The sequence below is a fragment of the Podarcis cretensis genome (genome assembly GCF_951804945.1).
Source record: "Podarcis cretensis genome assembly, chromosome: 8".
In the NCBI taxonomy this organism is placed as follows: domain Eukaryota; kingdom Metazoa; phylum Chordata; class Lepidosauria; order Squamata; family Lacertidae; genus Podarcis; species Podarcis cretensis.
The window spans coordinates 53,757,703-53,782,719 of NC_137177.1; the positions used below are offsets into that span (position 1 = coordinate 53,757,703).

Sequence of the window (25,017 nt, forward strand, 5' to 3'; positions counted from 1 at the left end):
CTAGAAACCTGTATTTATTTATTTATTTATTTATTTATTTATTTATTTATTTATTTCTCTCTCTCTCTCTCTCTCTCTCTCTCTCTCCACACACACACACACACACACACACACACACACACACACACACCTGTGTGGTATAATTCCAAATGCAGTATGTAATGAAAGCATAGTCCTGCTCTTGCTGTGTAATTGTTATGCTTCTAGGGTTTTCACTAATTGTGAGGTGTGAGGGCAGAAAGGTCCCACTTCTGTAGCAGCTGCATTTTAGGCAGAAATTGAGTAGCTGCCACCTTTTCCTGATATAGAGATGAAACCTTAACCTGTTAGACTTCTGCCTGTCACACAGCACAGGAACTTGAGGCGGGGGACTGGTCATGGGTGCTTTTTAAAATAATGATGCCATGTGAATGTCCTTTTGTATTCCTACACCAGTGTCTTATTTAATGTGTTCTGTTTAGTTTTTTTAAAAGTCAACTAAGAGTAGTGAGGGGAAAGGAGCTGTGCTGGAAATGTATAAGAATGATGCTATAGTGTAGAGAAACTGAAGATGATGATGTTTTGTTTCTTATAATACTAAAAGATGAGATCAACTAATGAAATCAGTTGACTGTAGATTGAGGACAGACAAAAGGGAAGTCTTCTTCATACTACACACAATTAAACTTGGGAAATTGGTTGCCTCAAGATGTGACACCTGCTGCCTCAGGTGGCTTTACATGGAATCTAGTCAAAATCATGAAGGAGAAGCTCTTCCAACTGTTATGGTTGGCTAAATGGAACCTCCAGGTTCAGAGGCAATATACCGTGACGTACCAATTGCTGGAGGACAACAATGGGAGGGGCATGTTGACTTCTTGACCTCATTGCAGGCTTTCCAAAGGCAGCTGGCTGGTCACTGTGGGAAAATAGGATACGTACTAAGCTAGGTGGCCAAGCAGTTCTCTTCTTAAATTCTTCTTTCTTGACTCTTTGAAGAATGGTGGTAGCATTGTTAAATTCCCACAATCCCCAGTGGAGTAGGCACAACTGATGGTCTGCTGCACAGAGCTGTGAGTTGAGCCGGTGTGATGTAGTGGTTAGAGGGTTGGACTAAGGATAAGTGTCAGCCCCACGCAGCATGGCCCAGTGGTCAGGGATGATAGGAGTTGTAGTCCAGCAACTTCTTGAGGGCTGCAGGTTAGCCACCCCTGCTTACAGGCAAATAACATTTTTACTTGTCGTCTGAACGTAGCTGATGTGGAGGATTGTCATATTTCATTCAGGAGGGTGCTACTGCTACTGAAAATGCCCTGTCTCATGTCATCATATGGCCCTCCACACATCTTGCTTATCTCTCAGCATCTGGCATTCAGAGGTATACTCCCTCTCTGCATGGAGGGTCTTATTCTGCCGTGACCTAGCAAGTTAATTCCTATGATTACTTTGGGGTGGCTAGGTATGGGACAGGAGCCTAAATCCCTCTGGAATGTGGTCTTGAAACCAGGATGAATGGCAAATTCCTACAGACTGAAAAGTAATAAAATGGGTGGGTTTTAAATTTATGAGAACCTTAGCACTTACTTTATTTACCTGCTTTTTTATAACATTTTATACCACTTAATATAATAAACATCTCTAAGTCTTGTATATATAAAGAACAAATAAATAAAATACAGCAATAAAAGTTCCTGGAAATCAGATTCAAAAACCAAAACAAACCCTACTATATATCACAGATAACATTGAGGATTCATCACACCAACAGCAGCAATAGTAAATAACAATAAAAAGAGACATCAGGTAGGTAATTCTGCATATTGAGTCTAGCTGTTGGTCATAGCAGCCATCCTCTGTCTTGGCTTGTATTAATGCTTGCAGAGGAGTGACGGATGGATGCTGTCCTCTTTCAATGCTGTGATCACATACCCCAGAGTGGTATTCTTGCCAGCTCGGGCATGCTGCCTCTCTCTTGTTTCCCCTGGTGCCTGTGCTCTCAAAACAGGCTCTTATTAGCTGGCTTGTTGTCATTTGCCAGATCAATGATCCACAGCCGAATGATCGATGAACGAGCCTATAAAAACTGAATGGGCTAATAGGGCAACCAGAGGCTCAGGAAGGGTGGAAGGCTTCAGTTTCCACCCAAAGAGGACATGGAGAAAGCTGAGCAGTCTTTAGTTCACATAGTACACTCTTTACATGTGTTTAGTTGGAAGCATTTTAAACAGGAAGCTAGATCAGAATTGTCTACACTGAGTAGCAATGGCTCTCCAGGATTCCAGACAGGTTCTGTTTCCTGCCCTAGCTGGAGATAATGAGGATTGGTCCTGGGGCCTTACGCATGCAAAGCAGCTGCTCTACCACTGAGCCACAGCTCCTTCATGGATGTTGTTTGCATATAACTCAGCACTGTATTTAGAAGCAAGCCTCCCTGCTGCGGGGGGGGGGTCCTTGGTGCATAGTTTCCAGGGGATTGGGCCATGCTGAGGGACGGATAAGGTGCAAGGCAGGAAGAAATTATCTAAATCCCCATGTGCCCATTAGATCAAATGTTTTGGACCACATCTCCCATCAGCCCTAGCCAGCATGACGGATAGGAGTCGTAGTTCAAATGATCAGGAGAGCACTAGCTTGGCAAAGGCTGTGTTAAGGCACTGCTTTCCATACTGTGCTCTAAGGTTTTCTTAGAGGTGTATCAGTGGCTCCTTGCTGACAGGGTTGGTGATGGTGGGCAAGCTTTTGTGGAAGACAGCTTGGCAGCCATTAATCCTTGCAGTCACAGAGGGTTATTGGGAATGCTTTATGATAAATTTGGGTTCACACACTGTCCTATTATTATGAGGGGGCAGCATCTGAGCAGGCATGGAGGGTTCTTGGCAAGGAAAGCCAAATTCACAGGACCTATCCCTGCAGAGCTGTTGCATGAGCAACTGTTTGATAATGATTGAACAGTTTTATAGTTGGTCCTTCAGACCACCTTCCTAGATCCTCAGCAGGGCCGTTGTGTTGTTGTCATCCTACTTCCCCTCCACCTCTACCGCCCTCCAGATAGGGCTGGTGAAAAGTGCAGTGTCTTCAGCTCTAGAGTTCAGCATGGGTCCATGATGTGTTCATTATCTCTTTTGCTCTTGAGGATTTGAGGCTGATGATGGAGGGTCTGGCACTGGCATGATTGCCCAGCCAGATGTGTGGAGTTCACTGTTGTCGTAGCTTTACAGAGCATGGCATTCTCAGGCTCTAGGTATGGCATGTTGGCTCTCATTGGGTCACAGGAACGTTGGAAGCTGCCTTCATGCTGAGTCAGATCATTGGTTTGTGTTACTCAGTATTGTCTACACTGACTGGCAGTGGCTCTCAAGGCAGGTGATTTCCCCCATTTCTACCTAAAGACACCAGGGATTAAACCATTAACCTTCCACATGTAAAACAGGTGGCCTACTGCTGAGCTAGGTGGCCCTTTCCATAGCTCGGAGGTAAGGCTTCTTGTTCTGCATACAGAAGGTCGCAGACTGAATACCCAGGATATCCAAGTCAGAATGTTGTGCTTCTTATCACTGGCAAATGTATTAGTTCTTTCAGGAGTCCTGATTTGGGTGAATCCTAACACAGAGCACCATTGGGAGAAGTACATTGTGGACCCTGGGATATGCCCAAGGATTCTCAGCAATGTACAAGGGTTCAGTAGCAGACATAAAGGGTTCTTTGGCAGCTGAAATGGCAGGGTCATTTGAAAAGCACCATGTTGGTTTGTTCACGCCTTGAGCTGTGCAGGAAGTTGTGGTGTGAGTTAGCAAATATCAAGCAATGGCTTTGTGGAGATTGCACTCCTCACTGTTAGCCACAGTGGCTTTCCATGCTCTAACGCAGCTCACACAGCGTTTTTAATTTTGTCCAAATGGAAAACTGAGGCTCTGAGAGAACTCAGCCAAGGCCACACCGTGAGCCTGTGTCCAAAGGAGAGATTGAATCCAGCTCACCAGAGTGATGCGCACTCACATACGCCCACCGCCAGCCAGCATCCAGGCCAGGGCAGTCATTGCGGGCGCTGTGAAGAGGGTTGGTGAAGAATGTTTACCGCAGCAGAACTCACAGCAGGCTGAGATACCGGGCTAATCTCCACCAAGGAGGCTTCTTTCTGGGAGCCAATTAAAGCTGCTCTGATAGTCCGTCTAATTGAAATGCCGTCTAAAGAGAGAGATTATTCCAAGAGTGGTTTTTCTCCCTGCCCTTGCATTGTTGGATTAGAGCAGTCTTGCTCTGCAGAGGAACAAGAACGAAAGCAGTGCTGGCAGGAAATGGAGAGAGAAAGGCCACCACTTGCCCTAATCCTGCGCATAGCTAAGCGTGCACCACAAGAAAGTTACTGAGTATTGTGTTAAGATGTCAGGTTTTTAGGTGACAGTGTTCCTAGAGATACATAATATCACTGGTCAACAAGTCAAATCAGTCCCTCGAGTTAGCTTTATTGAATATATTTCAGGGTCAGAATGTAGTTATTTCATTTAAATCTCTTATTAGTTATTTATTGTTAGCAGCTAGGCTTGTTCTAGCCCAATTTTGGAAAGCCCTTCAAGGTGTATCCTTATTAAATTGACTTAATAAGAGTTGACACTACAGCTGGATAATACAGCTGGATAATATAACTGGATAAAGGACAGACTCGTTTACAACTGTCTGGTACAGTTTTATTGATTATATGGATAAGAAAAATTCTAAAGTCTCACAGACATCTAGATTTTTTGGGTGGCCATGTATGCTATAGATTGCTGTCTATTCTTACATGGCATTTTCAATGTATACCTTGGGATTTTGGGGTGGTGGTGGGTTTTTAAAAAAATAAAAACGAACATATAAAGCTGTTGAAAAAGTTACCAAGTAGAGATTAAGTGAGGAGTAAAGGGTAGCCCCACACAGCCCCAGTTTTGTGTGTACATGATTTTGAGAATCAGGAATGCTGGGATTCAAACTTGCTCAGAAACTGCACTTAACATTGCTTTATGTGTGCCAGGCTAATCCCTGTGACTGAAATTTAGGAGGTGGGGGTGGGATGAGAAGTGGGTGGCCGTGGTGGCTGTGGCATATCTGAGATTGAACCCTGCTTATAGCAGCTGTTCTGTTTGGCCTGTAGGGCTGCCTTATTTACTTACCCCTGCCTTTAAGACTGGATTATCCACTCTGCTAAGTATGCAGCAGAGCTAGGGCTGAACCAAATGGCCCTCTTCCTCCTTGTGGGGAAATGGCATTTATGTCACTCCATATTCATGCCATATTCATGCGGGACGCAGGTGGCGCTGTGGGTTAAAGCCTCAGCGCCTAGGGCTTGCCGATCGAAAGGTCGGCGGTTCGAATCCCTGCGGCGGGGTGCGCTCCCACTGCTCGGTCCCAGCGCCTGCCAACCTAGCAGTTCAAAAGCACCTCCGGGTGCAAGTAGATAAATAGGGACCGCTTACCAGCGGGAAGGTAAACGGCGTTTCCGTGTGCGGCTCTGGCTCTGGCTCTGGCTCTGGCCAGAGCAGCGATGTCACGCTGGCCACGTGACCCGGAAGTGTCTCCGGACAGCGCTGGCCCCTGGCCTCTTAAGTGAGATGGGCGCACAACCCCAGAGTCTGTCAAGACTGGCCCGTACGGGCAGGGGTACCTTTACCTTTACCTATATTCATGCCAGGAAAAACAACAATTTGATTTAGCCTCTCCACCACCAAACCCCTACAGCTCTGTAGCAATTACCAAACGGAGCACCAATACTATACAGTAAACATAAACCAGGTTGAAACAAATATATCAGTTGTGCTTTCTCCCCACAACCAAGGAACCCAGGGGAGTGTAACTTTTTGGACATCCCTCATAGCCCCACCATGAGATCTCTGCTCCTTGGAGTGGATTAAGAAAGCAGAGAAGCATGCAGTTGTCATTCCCCCAAGAATCTGCACCTGCAAGAGGTGGTTGTTTGTAAGCTTGGGTCATGGGGAGTGCTCGAGAGCACCTTTTGCATGCAGAAGGTTTCATCTGCAATCCCTGGCATCTCCTGTTGAAAAGACGTCTCTTAACAGAGAACCTGGACAGTAGACAGTGCATGGCTAGTTAGACCAGTGGTTTGATTCAGTGGTTTGATTCAACATTGTAAAATGCAGTACATGTGCCCATTGTGTGAAAGCTGGTAGGCTCAGCTGCCTCTTGGATATTGTGAGAGTCGAAGGGCAGCAACCCCAGCTTTTCTTGCAGAGGCCTCTGTGAGCTATCGCAAATAACATCATGTACTAAGCTTTCAAGTGGCTCCCAGTTGTCTGAATCCTGTCTTCGTTTGGAGCTGTAACTGATTAACAGCTTTGAAGCTGATTTAAATTAAAATTGGAGGTCTGGCAATGGTTGTGGCTTCTTTCCAGTTGTGTCAGGTCTTCTGCCCCAGGTCCTCTTCCCAGGAGAACACAGAACCCTCCGTGTATGAGCTCTTCAGCTTATTCAGGCATTTCTGTTTTGCTCCCTGCTAGAAAGAAAGAAAGAAAGAAAGAAAGAAAGAAAGAAAGAAAGAAAGAAAGAAAGCCTGGCTTGACTCTCCTAGCCAGGTTTCCTGGAAGAACATGACCAACAAGAGATGAGATCTCCAGGCTCCAGTCAGTCGCCTAATTAATTAGCTAATGAAGCATGCTGTAGGTGCACTTCAGATATTTTTAATGAGGGACGGAAAGCAATGTAACCAGCTCAGCAGGAATCACAGGTTTTGATAAAAAATTATAATAAGCAAAGTCATTCCTTCCCCAGTTTCATCCACACGTGCCCAGTTTGTGGTGGAGCCCAAGGTGCTGAGTGTGTGGTTAGAGACATTGTGTTTGCCTTCAGGGATGCCAACGTAGAAGGCCACAACAATCCAAACAAACAAGCTGGCAACCACACCTTCACCAAATGCTGCTCCCTGCTTTGCATCCCAGCCTCAAAATCAAGCTCAGAAGCCTTTGCAACGGAAAGTGCACATTCCTGTTTATTTTCAGGAAGCTGTCATGTCGCAAAGGTCTTGCAATAGTAAGTTCTGGGCAGACAAGCCAGGGACTTTTTGTAGACTTTTGCAAGGCCCATTTATCCTGTGCTTGGATTTGGACCAAGGTCAGACTGTACCCTTCATCACCGACAAAAGGATCTGTGCCATTAGCAGCTCTGTGCCAAATAAATTCAAGTGGTGTAGCCCTTCCTGCTACACCAGGGGAGCTTTACCTGGTTGATTCCCACTTATTACTTTCAAGTGGGTATCTCTCATCAAAGGTTGTAGCCCTTTCTAGGATTAGGAATGTTGTACCTCCTGAGGATTCCTTGCTTCCCTCCTTTCTTTTTCTTATCCGTCTTTTTAAAGCGCCCGTTAAGTGTCAGAGATGCCTTCCCTGTTGGGCAGTGAAAATGTGTGTCTTTGTTTCTATCTAGATATTTTTCACAAACCTAGTTCCTTTTCATTCAAGCTATAGAGAAGAGCAACTTTTTGCTGTATGTCTCCAGTGTACATTCTCCTGGGGGTGACTCTGCCAAGGGGATACCTAGCCTGGGATCAGAAAAACTTGGCTTCCAGAGTGGAAGCTTTCCCCCCAGCTGCTGACATGACACTCCAACATTAGGCTTGAATGCTTGTGGATCATGCCTAGCTTCTGCCTTGTTTCCTGGCATGTGCAGAATGTTTAAGTTGGTATTTGAATAGCATTTTCTAGTGTTCAAAGTGCTTCACCTCTACTGTCTTCTTCTAGTCCTTACAACAGCCTTCTAAGGATGATCAATATTATTTCCTGATCAGTATTATTTCCAGGGTTTCAGGCAGGGGACATCACCAGCCCTACCTGAAGATGTTGTCAGGGATTGAATTTGAGACCTTCTTCCTGCAAATCAGGTGCTGCCAACCTAGCAGTTCGAAAGCACGTCAAAATGCAAGTAGATCAATAGGTACCGCTCTGGTGGGAAGGTAAACGGCATTTCCGTGCACTGCTTTGGTTTGCCAGAAGCGGCTTAGTCATGCTGGCCACATGACCCAGAAGCTGTACGCCGGCTCCCTCAGCCAATAAAGCGAGATGAGCGCCACAACCCCAGAGTCAGCCACGACTGGACCTAATGGTCAGGGGTACCTTTACCTTTACCACTGAGCTATGGTCCTTCCCTACCAGTACTTGATTTAACTAATATAACCCCCCCCCCCATTCTTTAGCATCTATGTGGGAGCCAGGAGGGTCCTGGAAATGATGAACTGGTTTTGGATCTGAGAGATGAAGGCTTAGGCAGCCTCCCCAGCTTCTTGATTATTATATACTTTCTGACAAATGTATAAGATTAGAAAACTGAGTTTACTGCATTTGGGATCCACGCTGGGAAGTATATGTGGGGGTGATATCTGTACATAATGAGTTTTATGACTGGTTTGAAAATGCAGGTTTTGAAGTTAATGCAGCGTCTTGCCAGCCATTGCGACCTCCTGGAAGGGGCTCGTTTACACACTTGGCTGCCACTGAGGAGCAGCTTAGAAGCACAAGAGACTGAGTGTTTGGTGGGTCTGAGAGCTGTGTGACTTGCTCAGTAATCCTGTGTGTCTCTGTTAAGGGCCAGCAAGGGTACAGGGAGACCAGCTCACTGCAGCTTTTGTCCAGTGGTGTGGTGGTATTGTTAGTTGTGATCAGGGCCTATGCCATGATCGTTCATCTCGACAAACCACCACCTCTGGTTTCCATGCATGCCATCACTAGAGTGGATCACAGGATCCTTGATGTGCCCTGTCACTCATGTACCTGACTTGAAGAGGTGAATGAAGTTGGCTCTTTTCTGCCTTGACTGCTTTGTGTATTGATCCTGAGTCAGGTTCACTAAGTATTTCATCAGCACCATGGATGGCTGTTGGCCCACCTAGGTTAGCCTAAGCATATTTATTAATAAAAGCATGTACCACATAGCTTTTTCTGTGGCCTCTCCATGCACATGAAGCAGGGTGAGCTCTTAGATTCAGAGATTGGGACTGTGCAGCCCTCCCCTCCTTATCTTTCCAGCACTCCCTTGTCAACTTCATCCATGCCTCATTATAATATCTGTACCAAGCTAACCCAGTGTAACATTAACCAGACTTGTCATCTTAACCAACATTTGAAGCATGTTTGCAAACCCTGTTAAACAGGAAACCTGAGTGGCATTAACTAAAGTTGTCACTACTGTGGTTCAAACACGAGAACCTGTTTAAAGCAGACAGTGATGTCCAACCAGTGTCAAAGGCCTACACGGACCTTAAGCAACACCTGACCTTCAGTTGTGTTGGTTTGCAGAGTCTCCAACAAAGAGGCCTAGGAGCCAAGTCACAAAGTCATCAAGGAAAAGCAAAAGAGAATTTGAAGTGGAGAAGGCAGGCTAGGGCCTTCTTGCAGTCTCATAACCATTGTTAGGATGTACCATTACATCAACACCAGGCTTTCGGAGACCAAAGTGCATCTGTGAAAATGCTGCCTCACATCAGGGTTCCTTTTCAGATCTGAAATGAATGTTGGTAGATTTTGTTTTTTAAAAGGGGATTTTCCAACAAGAGCAAAGTAGGAGATGTGTGTGCCCTTCTCAACCGGTTCCAGTATGGACATGTGCAAACACGTTTTTGTGCTCTTGTGCATAGAGACACACTTGTGCCCTTGCGGCTAGTACAGTTTGTGTTCACTTGCACACCTGTTTCTTCAGCCATTCACCCTCCTGCATGCCAGTGGAGAGTTTGCTGCAGACCCCAGAGAAAAGGCAGGGGGTGCTTTGGGGCAGCTCTGGATTGAGAGGCAAGTGGCTAGAGGGACAAAAGGTTGGGCACATTTGAGCAGAGGAAAGCCCTTTCCCACCCTCAATTGTTGTTTCTTTGAACATATGCAGAGGGCCTTCCCCTCATCTTTGAGCATGCATACACCACATGCATGCCTCAGGATCTGGGCATAAGGGCCTCTCTTTGCATCTGCCTTCAGCCTCAGAAACCCTTATTTCAAAAAAGCAAACCCTTTCCTTTCCTGTGTCAGTAAAATGTAATCACCCTCCCAAGGGGAAACAGGAGCAACTTGTGCACTGCCTATGTATCATTCCCTCCCTTGGATTGTCTGAAGTTTCCCTTGGATTGTTGCTTTGTTCTCTCTTTTCCTCCTCCTTCGTCTTTTTGCTTCTCTGATCTGTTAGGAAGCTTTCCTTCCCCATCCTCGCCAACACACAAGTGTGCCTTTCTCCCCATGCTCCCCACTGCCCCCAACTGCAAGTGCTTCTCTCCTTCTCCCTCCTTCCAAACACTTCGGCCATTCAGAGTGGGCGAGCAGCGTGCTCTGGGTTTGGTTTTCTGCCTTTTCTGCTCTATGAGCCAGAGAGGAAGAGAGCAAGCCGCTCTCCCAATCACATTTGGTAATAAATTATTAGTTCCGCTGCTTTCGCTCCCATAAGCTCAAAATAGCTGCCTTTTTTGAGCAGCCGGCAGCCGGCGCGGGCTGAGTTCAATGGCAGCAAGCTCCTGAAGGGTGCTTGACTATCATTATGGCCCTTTCAAGGTGCCTGCGCGCTGCCAAGCCAGCCAGGAGTTTAACTGACGCTGCTGAACCTGCACACGCTCTACGTCTCCTGGCAACCTTTCCCGGGTGCCAGGTGGAGCCTGCCTGTAGGGGCTCTGGCAGTTTCTACCAAGTGAGCTGGCCTTGCTGGTGTAAGGGCAAGGAAGGGAGAGGAGCTCCCATCCGCCCCTCCCTCCCTCCCTGCATCCCTCCCTCCCTGCATCCCCTGATTTATGGGCTGCTTCTCCCTCTACTCGCAGCACGCTTACCTTGCTGCTCTTTGCGAGAGACTATAAATCTCCCTGCACACCTGCTGCCGCTGCCAGGTAATTGGTGTATCCTTCAGATGCCAGGGCTCCAGAGAGCCTGACCTGCCATATTTTATGAAGCAGGGCAGGGGGGAGGCAGAAGAGAGGTTTAGGTTAGCGCTGGGCTTGGCATGAATTTAGGACGCCAGGTGGCACAGACCTTCTCCCAGTACTATATTTGAAAACAGAATCTGGGGAAGGAGTTGAAGCCTTAGTTTTAAGCTATCCTTCCAGACCAGAAGCCCTATATTCCAAACTTCAGGAGATGACTGTCCTTAGAGGGGTGGCAAGTGAACTCTGTGCATGTTTTGATAGCCTTTTTGTACTTTTATGTTTCCTGGCACTTGAAACTGCTTCTTAGGCCAGGTTTTACTTCAGCTTAAGCCTTGTTCACTTCTTATTCTCCTAAATCTTCCTGAGCTATTAATCTGTCTATCTATGTACACATATTTCTCCCTCATACGCTTTTAAAAATAAGAAATAGTATCCAGTCTGTTTAGCGGTGTCAAGGCCAAGCAAGATGTACACGTTGTTAGCCCCTTCCCCCCAAGTAAATTCAGGGTATGTCTTGACTGGGACTGTGGCATGGGGAGTTGTTTGCAAAGAGCCAGGAAAGACCTTCAGTTTTGGTTGGGCTTGGTAGCCAACTGTTGCTTCTGGAAGCCAATAAAGTCTGACTTTCTCCCTTGCACTCCCTACCCTGAGATGTGAAGGGGTTTTTTTTTTGGGGGGGGGGACAGGGAGGAGTTGATGTGAGGGTACTCCTCTCCTCCACATCACAGCCTGAATGAGGAGGTTTGTAACAGTGCTTGTGGGCCCCTGGCGCTGGTGTGGCTGCCTGCCTGCCTGCATTCCATAAGGAGGAGCTGCCCCAGTGAGGTTCTGCTTGTCTAGAGCACAGGCCCAGGCCCAGGCCCAGCTTATGTAGTGTGTGGTCCCTATGCTAATTGTCCCAGTATGAAACTTGGAGGCAACTCTACTATTGGTGAATTGGGAGCATATAGTTGGACTCTCTAGACCCAGGAGTTTACGAAACTCTGGTGCATGATCTTCATTCAGGTGGTCCACAGCCTGTCTGTAAAAATACAATTAAAAACCATTCACCTAGCACAGTGCATTACAATTGTTACTACAAGCAGAAAAATTATTAAGAGCTCCACCAAGACCTTCATCAATATTTCAAATGATCCATGAGGGGGAAGTTTGGGAACCACTGCTCTATTGCTTCCTTGCAGGCTCCTTCCTGATCCAGAAGCATTTGACAGACAGACAGACAAACAGACAGACAGATGTTCCAAAATGGGAGCATCAGTATTTTCCATTCTGAGAACAGGGCCAAAAACAGAGGAGAGAGTCGCCATTCTGTGCCTGAAATTTACTTTTTAAAAATCCATTCACTCTGTTGTATACTGTTTGAATGGCATCACATCTAGCTTGGGTCAGAGACTCACAGCCTAGAGTGGGCCTCTTCTATGAGGGATAGAAGAATAAAAGAGTCACCTGGTTCTTCAGAGCAGCTGGCTCCTTGGGTACCAGGATGGGTGGGTGAGCAGAGCAACAGCTGGCCGGTTGCTGCCTCCTAGTGGCTGCTACAGCGAATGCAGCTTCTCTGACCCATGAGTACATCCTGGGTGAGTGGGGGATGTTGTTAGTGCTCAGCTCTTTGGAGCCCTTCAAAACAATTCAAACCAAAGCACTTGAAACCAACAGAGAACAAGCAACTGTGACATTTGGAGCATTTGGCTAGGGCCGGAAGGCCACAGAGACTTCAGTCTCTGCTTCCATGCATTAGTCTCTCTGGATGAATTGATGTAAACCAGGATTGAGCATATGTGCCCTAAGCAGAGACCTGGTTGTTCCAGATGACTCCAACCAGTGAGCCAAGCCACATGCAGCAAAATACAGAGGCTTTGCTCACTACAAACCTCTGGTGGTTGGGGGAGGGGCAAACCATGGCTGGCGCTTGCCTTGACACTTGACTTGTGAGCTTTCCAGAGGCATCTGGCTAGCCATCTTGAGAAACAGGAGGCCAGAGTAGGCAGATCTTTGGGCTAATCCAGCAAGGACTCTTAGGTAAGCTGAACTAAGGGGGCGGGGGTGACTGTTCCCAGGCACAAATAACACAACCAGTGATTTACACATACATGTTATGTCTCTTTGATATCTCTCCACTCAGTGACCTGCAGCTGAATGTGAGAACTGCCTCCAGTATGAGAAGCAGTTTGATGTTTTCAGTGAAACTTTCGCATGTGCCGATAGCAGCTCTTTGCCCTGTAGCCAGTGAGCAATAAACATGGAGTCTGTATCTGGACACCTGTTGAGTCTCTGTAGCAGGAAGCTTTATTGGGACCCAGGGGAAGGGCGATAACTCAGTGGCAGAGCACCTGCTTTACATTCAGGTTGCCCCAGGTTCAATCCCCAGCATCTCCAGATAGGGAGAGACTCCTGTGTGAAACCCTGGAGAGTTTCTGCCAGTTAGTGTACAGTCAATACTGAACTGGTTAGAGTAGTAGCTGGCTATGTATAACACAGTTTCCTATGTTCCTCATATTGTTTTGTCATAGGTCAGTGGCAGAGCACCTGCCTTACATGCAGAAGGTTCTTGGTTCAATTCCTAGTGTCTCCCAGTAGGGTAGGGAACATCCAATCTAAAACCATGGAGAGCCACTGCAAGTCAGTGCAGACAATACTGAGCCAGGTGGACTAATGGCAGCTTCCTGTGTTCCCCTCCTCCCCACCCCTGCAAGAAAGCACATACATTCTTACATCCCTCTGCTTCTTCCATGTCCTCCTGAGGCAGTGGAAGCGCCTCTCCTTGTGCTGCTTTGATCCCAGGAGGGACCCACCTTCTTCACCGGCAGACCTGTGCTCCACTGCCCTGCATATGAGTTCAGCCTAAGCAGTTCTTCAGAGCCAAGGGGATTTGGGTGTAATATGCACGTTTCAGTCCTCCTTTGTCCTCGCCTGCTGCTTGCCTGTCTTGGTTTATTTCCAAACCCCCTTCCAAACGCACATGCAACCCACCCACCAGCTCACTCGGCAGGCAGACAGGTTCTGCTTTTGCTGCTCTGGGCAGCTCCCCCTTGCCAGAAACCTGCCAGCATCATCAGCAACAGATGGGGAGAGGATGGCAGGTTCCCAGCTCTCAGTTTCCCGCCGAGGGCAAAGACACGGGGCGTGTGTGGCGCCTGCCTCAGCAGCAGTGCCAGGCAAGTGCTGACAAACACGCTTGGGGCTCCTCAAAGGCCCGGCTGTCGGGTGAGGGGGGGGGATGTCTTGGAGTAGAACACACCTGCGCCAGGCACAGCAATGCCAAGGGAGCTAACTGCCTGTCGGGCGCTGCCAGTGGCATAGAGAGGGCCTCCAGGAATGAGATGATGCCCTGAAGCAGAGGAGCTGTAAGAGGAAGGTTTTCTCATTCATGCGTCTGCAGCCTCCAACAATCCTGTTTGAATCTTTAGACGTTTGAGACAAGATACCAGGAGCTGTTCAAGTCTATGAGAATTCTGGGACCTACAGCTCTCAGGGAGCTTATGGGTCCATTGTAGTATATTGTACTCTGCCTTGGGTATTTTTCATGAATTGGTAAGGTGATGAACACCTGGCTTCCCCCCCCCCCCAACTCCCTCATACCCACCACCTTAGGGCACAGGAATGGAGCTTGAGGTTGTGTTTCATACCAAGAGGTTTCCCCTGTCTCTGTCTCTCTCTTTCTGTCTGTCACACACACATTATCTTACACTCCGTATTCAATACAGTATGCCTGAAGAAGCAACCCCGCTTGCCCCTTTCTTGGCAAAAGGCGACTTCTATCCAAGAGCACTTCACACTGTTTTGACAGACCTTGTAAATGAGTTCACTGACACTGGAGTCCGTTGTGGTCCCTTCCCACCCACCTGCACTCTGCCCTGTGTAAAAGGGCAAGCCACTTTTGTGCATAAGGCAGGCCAAGGCAATGGCAGAAAATAGAATGTTAGACCTCAGAGTCCTGACTTAAGGACTCTTTGCCCTGTTCCTGATTGAGAGTGAACCTGTAAGATCTTCCAGTCTGCAATACAGCTTCTGAGATACAGCATATCTTGGTCAAAGTGCCTGCCACAAGTATACCTGGTTGCTGAGGTCCTTTATTTTTCCTAGCAGGAAACTATTATCCTACATCTTAGTGATGGTTGTGGTGGGATACGCATACTGCTACCGTGTGTGTGCACGCGTGTGTGCTTGTAAGCACTGATCTTTCTTGAAAATCCATTCACTTCATAATCTTTCCTTCAGTGGTGCATATATTTCTTGCTTCATCTCTCCGGCTTATTTGTTGTAGGGAACAATCAGCTTTCTGTAGCTTAAATATTTGTGTAAGTTACTTTGTCGTTTACATATTTTTGTAAGTCACTTTGAGACTTCGTTGCAAAAAGTGATGAACAAAGCCAATAAACAAATCAACTTCACTGGGTTAATACCAAATTACAGTTGCATCACTCTTCCAGTGTGTGTGTGTGTGTGTGTGTGTGTGTGTGTGTGTGTACGCGCGCGCACACACACACACACACGCTTCCGCTTAATTGGTTTTGAAAACCTGCCTTGAAGGAAAGTTCTGTTTAACTAGCAGGCTCCTGGGTTTTGGCAATCACTTAGTCTCTTCCTTGCTCTGTGGGACGTCCACAGACCTGGGTTTAAATTCCCATTCAGGGCTCCTCCAGATGACCTGTTTATTAAGCATTCATCCTGTTTTGCTTGCACAAAACTTACATGGAAGTTAAATCATATTCGGTATTCATTGAATGTTCATTCTGATTTGTTTGCTGGGCAACAAACAACAGACATTCATTGGGGGGCTGTAATTGTTCAGAATACCAGTTGCTGGAAACCCCAGGAGAGGAGAGTGCTCTTATTCTCAAATCCTGCTTGCAAGTTTCCCAGAGGCAACTGGTTGAGCACTGAGAGAACAGGATGCTGGACTAAATGGGCCATGGTTCTTACTTCTTGCAGGGTGTTTACACATCTTCTCATCAATCATTTGTTAATCTTTCACTTCCCAGTGCATTTCCCCATCACTTTCCTAACCCACAAAAGTCCATATGTCGGGCTAGAGCAGTGGTGGGAAAACAGTAGCACTCCAGATGTTGCTGGACTACAAATCCCATCATCACTGACTATTGGCCATGTTGGCTGGAGTGTGTGTGGAGGCCCACAGAAGTTCCTCATCCCTTCCCTAGTGCCACGGAGAGCTTTATTCCACTTTTAAATGAACAAACCTACATTTCCAGTATGTGCTTGAATCTCTCCTGACAAGAGTCACCCTTAGCCATGAAAGTCAAATGTGTGGCCTTAGGCTAAGAGGTGATGCCTGGCCTCAGTCATCTCCCAGAATGATGACAGTAGTGATGGTGACTTACACTTGTAAGTCACTTTTTTCACAAGGTAAACTCAAAGTGACTTGCAGAAGCAAGCACTGAAAACAAAAATAAAAACAACCTAAAACGGTCACCTATAATATGTATGAAAAAGATGTTTCTTGTGAGTTTAATATGACAGTGTAAGGGTGGAGGAGAACCTTTGTATGCTACCTTGAGCTCTTTGAAAGGAATAGTAGGATACAGGTGTAACTTGTGATTAATATTTTTTAGAAGGCATTTTTCAGATGAAGGTTTTTAGCTGCAGTGCTGCTGTGACAAACTTGTGACAAACATTTACCAACAAGTTAACATAGTTTCTTTTGGAGGGGGTAAGATGCCCTGTGGGTCTGCTGCTAGACCCCAAAAGACATGGGTTTATAACTTCAGTAAATAAATAGCTGGCTTGGCTAGCTGAAATCCTGGCTCTGGAAGGGCTCAGGTACCTCTGGAGTTGGCAAGTGCACAAAAGCGGCAAAAAGAAAACCTGTTTGGGTTGTGTTAAAGGTATAGGTAGAGAAGAACATAGAGGGGTCACAAAGGATTGCTACCCGGGAAGGGACCAAGGCCGAGGGCTTTGTGCCCAGAAGATCCCGGGTCCAGACCCTTTGTATCTCAAGTTAAAAGGATCAGGTACAGGTGGTGGGGAACACTTTGCTCTGCCGGAGAGCTTGAAAAGCTGTGACTAGCTGGAGAACAAGACAGTCCTGGCTTAGCTATGCGAATAGGCTGATATAAGGCAGCTTTCTGCAATCCTATATGTGTTTCATTTAGAGGTCTTGCTGGGCGCTGTGTAAATTCACCAGAATGGCAAGGTGATGACAGAGGGCTGTCACGTCTTTCTGTCCTGTGCCTCTACAAAGTGTCAGGTGGAAGTTGTTTTCTCAGAAGTGCACTTCAGCACTGTGCAGCAGTTCATCTGTTGGATTTCTGCCTGCTGTGCAGCTGCTCAGGGCCCAGGAAACCTTCCAGAAAATGGAGAGAGAGAGAGAGAGAGAGGAGGCCAGCATTGTCTAACTGCTGCAGAGAAGGTCAACCCTTTTTTAATTTTTTCTTTCCAGGACTGTCAGCACAGGAAAGAACAGGAGTTGGGTGGAAGGGGTGAAATTATCTGGCACCCCAGGGTGTGTCTTGCAGCATCAGCAGGTGGTATTTGGCAGGGGACACAAGCAGGAAATCCCGCCCTCTTCTGTGTGGGCCGCCTCTGCCGAAAGAGAGAGAGAGAGGTGGGTGCCGGAGAAGGATTCTGATTCCATTGGTTGTGAGGGGAAATTCTGGGCTGCTGCTTGCCTTTTGAAGGTGAGTTTGAATGGAGAGTCCTCTTTTGATTTTGCCAGGTGCCTCCCCCCACTTTCTTCTTTGGGAGGCTTCATTTTCATTTTTGCAAAACATCTAGCCTCCACCACAAATAAAACATGCTCAGGAAACACCGCTGTTCCCACACGGTGCTTAAGCGTGTTTTAAGAAAGGCAGTGGTCAGCGTCTTAAGGGGCGGCACGCTCTTTATATCAGGGTGGGCAGAAGGTGGGTTGGAACCTCTCTTGGTGACTCGCAGCAAAGGTTTCTGACTCCTAAATAATTTTGACAACAAGTCAACTTTTTCCACCTAAATTAAGCTGCCGAAATGAAGAAAGCCATCCAGGAGCAGACTTTGGTGTGAAAGGAGATGTGAGCTGGGTTCAGTTCCAGTACTGAAAACACATTTCTAGGCTCAGGACTTCTCAGGGGGTCTTTATTTTCAACTGTATGTATTTAGCACCCAGCTCTGGTTGATAGATTGAGAAGCAGGGTGTCTAGTAAAAGACAGCGGCGATCCAACAACCCTAAATTTACCTACTCCTGTTGTACTTGTTCAGAAGTCGCCTTCCATGGTCTAACACTGCCTGGTACTGAAATTAGAATTTAGGGCCTGGCTGAAACCCTGTGTTGGGGGTGGACTGGGTAGATGGGCAATGTCCTGTAACTATTGTTTGCTAGAACCGTTTACAAGTGTAGCTGGGATGCGGGTGGCACTGTGGTCTAAACCACTGAGGCTCTTGGGCTTGGCAATCAGAAGGTCAGCAGTTTGAATATGCAAGATGGAGTGAGCTCCCGTTGCTCTGTTCCAGCTTCTGGCAACCTAGCAGTTCAAAAGCACACCAGTGCAAGTAGATAACTAGGTACCGATGTAGCAGGAAAGTAAACGGCGTTTCCATGCGCTCTGGTTTCCGTCACAGTGTTCCGTTGCACCAGAAGCAGTTTAGTCACGCTGGCCACATGACCCAGAAAACTGTTTGTGGACAAACTCTGGCTCCTTTGGCCTGAAGCGAGGTGAGCACCGCACCCCATAGTCACCATTGACTGGACTTAACCATCCAGGGGTCCTTTACCTTTAATCTTTACAAGTCTAGCAATCCTTTGCATTTTGCAAGGCTGCATTTATTGGAAGTACGGGGGGGGGGGGTGTAGGGCAGTTTGGCAAGAAACCTTATATGACCAGGGGAATCTTGGGGTTTGATCTGAAATGAGAAGGGTGTGATTGCTTCAGGAGTCCCCCTGGGTCAGTTTGGGTCAGTCTTGACAAGCTCTGAAAATGTTTTTGAAATAATAATCTAGACATACTGAGAAGCCCTGCCAAAACAAAAAGCTCTCCGCCTTGGACAGAAAAACACCTGTGTGTGTGTGTTTTGCTGTGTATGTTAGAGAAGGAAAGTTGAGGGCGGGGTGTGGTTTTCCTGGAAATGCATCTGTTTGCATGTCAGTTGCGGACAGTTTAATGAAGAGACTGCATCTGTTGGGACAGAAAAACAAAGGGCAGGAGAAGATGTTGAACCTAATTGGCTCATGAGAGAGAACCGTGGAGTAGCTCTTAGGGCGCCTCCAGAGAGCAGACTAAGACACAGTGCTAAAACCCCTTGCTAGCCCAACAGTCATCAACACTTGTAGGACGCAAACTGCTCAGCAGGCATTGTGGACTGCAGATACTGGACGTGTTTTTGGTACCATGCCCATGTCTTCCTTTCAGAATCATTACCCAGGTGGAACTTTGCATAGGAAGAGCAGAATAACCTTTCCCTAACCAGCTGTGCTTGCTAGGTCAGGGCACAGTGCAATAAGAGGCAGCTCAGCTCCTCTTCATGCTTTGCAACATGTTAAATTCATTTTGCAAGTGGAGTAGGATAGACCTGGACTTACTGGATAACACCGTTCTAAGGTACTAGCCAAACAACTTTTGCAAGACTGTAGAATGTTCTTACTCCACTGATAAAGAGCTACATCTGGACAGACCTTTTGTTAGAACAAACCGGTCAGGGCAAAAGTGGCCCCATCTGACTGTATTTTGCTTGCCCAGTGGGTCCTGGGCAACCTGCTGCAACCCATTTAGCCAAATAAAACCCACCAGCATCCTAGTGGGCCTACTGGATACTTGTCAACTTCACTACCCGGCATTGGTTGTTCCAGAGAGGTGTCAAAAATAGGATTGTTGAACTCTTTGGAGATATCCATATGTGTCAGGTGGATGGCTGTGTTTGCCTTAATTGTGTTGGGGTGGGGGGAATAGAACACTTGGAAGTAGAACCAAAGTCCAGTGTGGGAGTGGGCAGGAACCCCAAGGCAGTTGATACCTGGGTGAATGCGGAGCCCCCTAACCCAGCACTTTCCCCCCTCTCACCCCCATTGAATTTGGCAGGGTGACCTGCCACCTTATCCCACCCTGATTTAAGAAGAGACGTGCGTATGGCTTTCGGGTTTGTTTATTTTCTTGTTTCTTGTATTTCTTACCCACCTCTCACTTGTAATATCCTAGGACAGGATGCATACATACATAAAATATAAATACATTGAAATAAATAAAATACAACTACAAAATTAACGAATATTCAGCAAACCATAAAACCACCACAATAAAAGTATGAAGCAGAAATAGTTTGTAATGAGAAATCCTTATCACAAGCCACACACCGTGGACCTCTGAGGGCTACATAGAATTGCCTCTGAATACATGTTGCTGGGAATCACAAGTGGGGAGAGTTTCTGTGACAGTCAGATCTGTGTCTGGGCATTCCATTTAGGGCATGTGGTTGGCTGTTGTGAGAACAGGATGCTGCACTACTAGATGGTCCTTTGGCCTGAGCTAGCAGGACTCTACTTATGCTCTTAAGCAGTGCCTTGCCTGCTGATTGCCTTGCCCAAACTAGCAGAGGAGATGCTCCTTCACATGTGCCCATCTGTTGCTGCTGCAGTCTGCACACTTAATTTTTTTATTTGACAAGATCTTGCACAATTGGCCGCATGAATCTCTGAATGCTCTGCTTCTGTTTCGTGAGTGGTTTGGGCTGGGCTTCCCCAAGCGTGTTTTTTTTAATGAACATAAATAAAGGAATACGAGGAACACTGTCTTAGTATGTCACAAGTTGTGCAGGCCTGTTTGAAGTGAGAAATCAGCTAGGCTGAGCAATCCACGGCTTGTCCCCTTCCCGTTTGGCAAAGCTGCCTCCTGCCCAGCCAGCTACAGCTGCCTTTTGACCTGCAGGAGCATCTGGGAGTCACAAGGGAAGGTTTTGGCTGTCACTTCTGATGCCCCTCGCAGATGGCTGGAGGGCAGTCCAGGTCAAAGCCTCCATCCTGGACTGTAACCAGACACTCAGGCATGACTTCCAGGTCTCTCGGAAGACAGACCTGGGAGGCAGAAAGGAAAGATGCCTCCCATCAGTCCAATGTCTGGTAAATCTAAAAAAATATTTATTGCTTTAAAACTCATAAGACTGTGTGTGTGTGTGTGTGTGTGTGTGTGTGTGTGTGTGTGTGTGTAATCTTAGTGTATGTCACTACTTAACTGAAGCCATGAGGCAGCTGCTTTGCTGGCACTTTGGAGTGGTAGGGGTGGTTGCAGTGGCTGTGTCCTTGCCAGCTCTATACTTGCAGCTCCCAGTGATCGGGAACACAATGCAAGTGTCAACTGTTTGGGGGTGAATTTAGACAATCCTGCCTGTGGTAGGGTTGTGGGATTTGCTGGCTTTGGGGTCTCTGGAGGTCTGGTGGTTTAAGATACTACGAAGACATTGCATTGCTATTTGAATTTGTAGCTTATTTGAATTATTATTATTACCATCAATATTTATTATTCTAGTTGTTGAAGAGTTCTGTGTAACTCAGAAGCTTGTGCACCAAGCACCATGAAAGAAGCAATGATGTATCCCTCTTGTACTGAGTCCAAGGTGCCTATACATTTTTAAAGAATTATATCTAGCTGGAGTCTCTGGCACCTATTTACTCCTACATCAACTCGGGTGTGATGGGAGTCCTGTTTCTGTATGGTTCCTGCCTCCCTTTCAGGATGGATAAACTCTATGATGCTTTGCTGAGAAGTGTCTGTCCCACATTCTGCTGTATGAAGTGGGGGGGGGGGGGAGCCATACGGGCCACATCCTTCTGCCCGAGAGGACAGGATTAGCTCCAGAAGCCCATAACTATCAGAACCTTCTCAACTCCTGTTATGCTTAAAACGTGGATTTTCCATGGGCAAGCCAAACTAAACTCCTGTTAGCCCAACCCTGCTTTGGTTAGACGTTCTTCCAGTGATAAACCAGCCATAATATCCTAATGCAAATGAATCCCAAGGTAGAACTCTGATTATTTCTGGAAAGTGTGAAGCAGAAAATGAAAGAAAGTACCACTGAGGATGTGCAGAGTGCTTTTTCTCTGCCCATTAAGTAATCCTTGCTCCTCTGTGCTGAGGATTGGTTGTGTTCAGAACTAGCAGGTGGGTGAGTGTTAGGCTCCATCTCTACCCTCTCTCTCTTTTTATGAATTATTCACTGCCTTGGGATCATAGTTGTAAAACGGCTGCGTCTCTATAAAACACACACTCCTCGCTCTCGCTCTCTTTAAAAAGCTTTGCCTAACTCTCAGTCCCCACAGCCTCAGCTGATCTCCATGCATTCTTCCTGGGTGGCTTAATTGAATGGGCATGATTCGATTAGCCCACAGAGCACTCTCACCACACTGCCTTTTTGGAGGTGGGTGTCTCTCTGGCAGATTAATTGAATTCTGTTCCTTGAGAGGGGCTGGGCTTGTGCATGCTGGATCAGAGGAAGGGAGGGAAGGAGGGGGAGCTAGCCCTGCAGCCTCAAGCAGCTAAGTGCTGTTCCTGCTTGAGATAGCGCTGCAGGGGAAAGAGCTTCTGTTATTTGGTTGAGAGGGTGGGGGAGAAAGAAGGCCAGGCTAGCAGCAGAAAGAAGGGAAATTGGCAGGCTGGCGTTCAAACAGCAGGGAAGGCCTCCCACAAAGCTGGTCCTTGGCTGATGGAAAGGATGTGCAACAGGGAAGAGGCGGGGGCAGGGAGAGGGGTGGTGTTCTGCTGGTCCCAGAGAACAAGTGAGAGCAAAAACTAGGTAAGTGGATGCCTTTTATTAGAATCAGATTCTCAAGTGGTGTGAAAGGAGGCAAGCTTTTTGAGTTACACTTAAATCTTCGTCTGGGCTTCTGTCCCTGTCTGTGACAGATAGAAAACAAAGTGCAAAGTGGCTCAGCTAGTGCAAACACTTCTGTCTTGGTTCCCAAACATGACGTTGTAGCCAGTCCTAGCCCTACCCAGAGTAGACCTTTTAAGTTCAATGGACACACCAAATGTAGGCTCATTCATTTTAGTGTCTCTGCTCTGAGTATATCTTAGCTGAATACAGCCCTTAGTTTCCTTGGCCAGGTTTGGGGATTGGTGAATTAGGCTCTGGGGGCATGGGGACACGGACACACACACACACACACACACACACACTTTATAGATTGAGAACTCAGCTGTGCTACAAAATGGAGTGTTTACCTTCAAGGAAAGATGGTCAACATCTGGGACCTTCATGAAATACAATTCTCCACCAATGTCCTACCCAGCAGAATTCTAAGGTCTGTTATGGGCATTTTAAAAAACAAACAAACTTCACCCCAGGAAAGTCTAAAATGGTACATTTAAAAAGAAATCACAACTATAGCAGTGAACATTGTTAAGTGTCAGTGGCATAAATTAGAAGCTTTCTGTGGTTTTATTTGCCAAAAAAGGGTATTTCTCAAAACTTTTTTATGCATCGGGTGAATCTTATAAAGCAGTAGGCAGGGAAGAATCATAGAACAATATTGGGGAAAGGAAGAAATAATGGGGGCAAGAGAAAAATGGGGAGGGGGCAATGAGGAAGTCTGGAAGAGATGCTAATAACCAACATAATTCTATCTGCTGCCTACCCTACTGTGTGTTTCACCTGATAGCTGTATCTTTAGCAGAAATTGCTGTTTCATTTTCAGCAATTGAGAGCTAGTATCTTAAGCCCTTTTAAAATAAAAAGCTTTAGAAGCCATGCCCCAAATGTTATTGCCCGGATATAGACCTGCAGATCCCTTCTCCCCCACCTTGCCAATCTGTGTCTGACACATCCCACTGTTTCTGTTTGTTCACCTTTCCTCCCCTTTCCTGGATTCTCAACTGTGCTTTCCCCCTCCGTTTCCATGGGCATCTCATAACATGTTTTTACTTACACACCGTGACAGCTTCAATTTTTGCACCTGGAGGACTTCTGAGATAGATAGTTTATCTGATGAAAGGGCTTTGTTCTGGATCCTTCAGATACCTGCAGGGGAGAGAATAGGTCCCGCTTGATTTTCTGAAATGAAAAAGAAGCAGCACCTAGTTCAGCAGGCTACTCACTCTCTTTACCTTCTTGGGTGCAGCTGTTTCTGGGATGGAGTGCAGCAGCAGTTTAACAAGCGCACAGTACAGAAAAAGAGGAATCTCAGTTGGCAAATGTAGCGCCATTGCCTGAGAGCTGGTTTTGACACCTCTTGGTCTAAGGATAAACTGTGGATGGGTGGGAACAAAGCAGACAAACTGGTTCCTAGCCCCCCCCCCCCCCGAACAGGGTTTCGTGGAAAAGCATAGGTGTGACTTGATGTGGTCTTGGGTGGACGTATCTTTAGTGCTTTGAGCAGAGGCTCTTGCCCGAGGCAGGGACTCACTCCATATCCTGATGGAAAGTGAGCTATTTTAGAAACTTTTGCTTGACTTGTAAATAGACTCAGGGAATTGCATAGAGAGCCACTCTGTTTAAGAGCTGCTGTGAGAAACATTTTCCCATATTAAGAAACTTCTGACATCACCAAAATCAGGACAGATGCTTGAGATTTGAGGATTTCTGAAAATTTTGAAAACAATAGGTAAAAAATAAAGGATTCCCTTTTGAATGAAAATATATTTAGCTGAGAAAAAAGATGAGTGTTAAGAATATAAGAGGAGCCCTGCTGGATCTGGCCAACAGCCCATCTGGTCCAGCATCCTGTTCTCACAGTGGCCAACCAGATGCTTGTAGGAAACCTGCAAACAGGACCTGAGCACAACAATGCTCCCTTCACCTGTGATTCCGAGAAGCTGATATTCACCTCTGACAGTGGAGAGGGAACATAGCCACCGTGACTAGTAGATAGGAAGGGAATGAGAGCCAGCGATATGAGTGAGTGCTACAGAATTTTCACTGCATGTGGCTCAGTCCTATGCTTTCAAGTGGAGTACAACATAGCCATTGTGACTGATAATCATTGATAGCCTTATCCTTCCACTTCATTTTGATCTCCCCCACACTCTCTTCCTGGATGCTTTTATCACACAGTACATCCCTATACCTGGGGATTCTGGAGGAGGCCTGGAGTGGGGCCATGGCACTCTCAGGGAGTAAGTAATTCCCACTGCCTCCAGCGTTTTTATACTACATATTTTAGAACTGTGTTTCAACCTGCTTGACTGTCACATGGTGCCCATCCTGGGAATTGTAGTCCTATACAAGGGTTGAGGTTTTTTCTACCAGCAAATTC

At 46.7% G+C, this 25,017-nt stretch overlaps 1 protein-coding gene across 8 annotated transcripts in view; it reads left to right on the forward strand.

Annotated features, from left to right (window-relative positions):
- GSE1 (Gse1 coiled-coil protein) overlaps positions 1–25,017 on the forward strand; it is a 432,608-nt gene that overhangs the window by 348,063 nt on the left and 59,528 nt on the right. Inside the window, exon 1 of one of the 8 annotated variants that reach the window (XM_079988701.1) lies at positions 17,378–17,484. The exons of 6 other annotated variants lie outside the window; for them this stretch is intronic. The gene's annotated coding sequence lies outside the window, so the exon portion shown is untranslated. Of the gene's footprint in view, positions 1–17,377; positions 17,485–22,538; positions 22,560–25,017 lie in introns of those variants that run through there. One more of the 8 variants, XM_079988695.1, reaches the window with a different exon arrangement.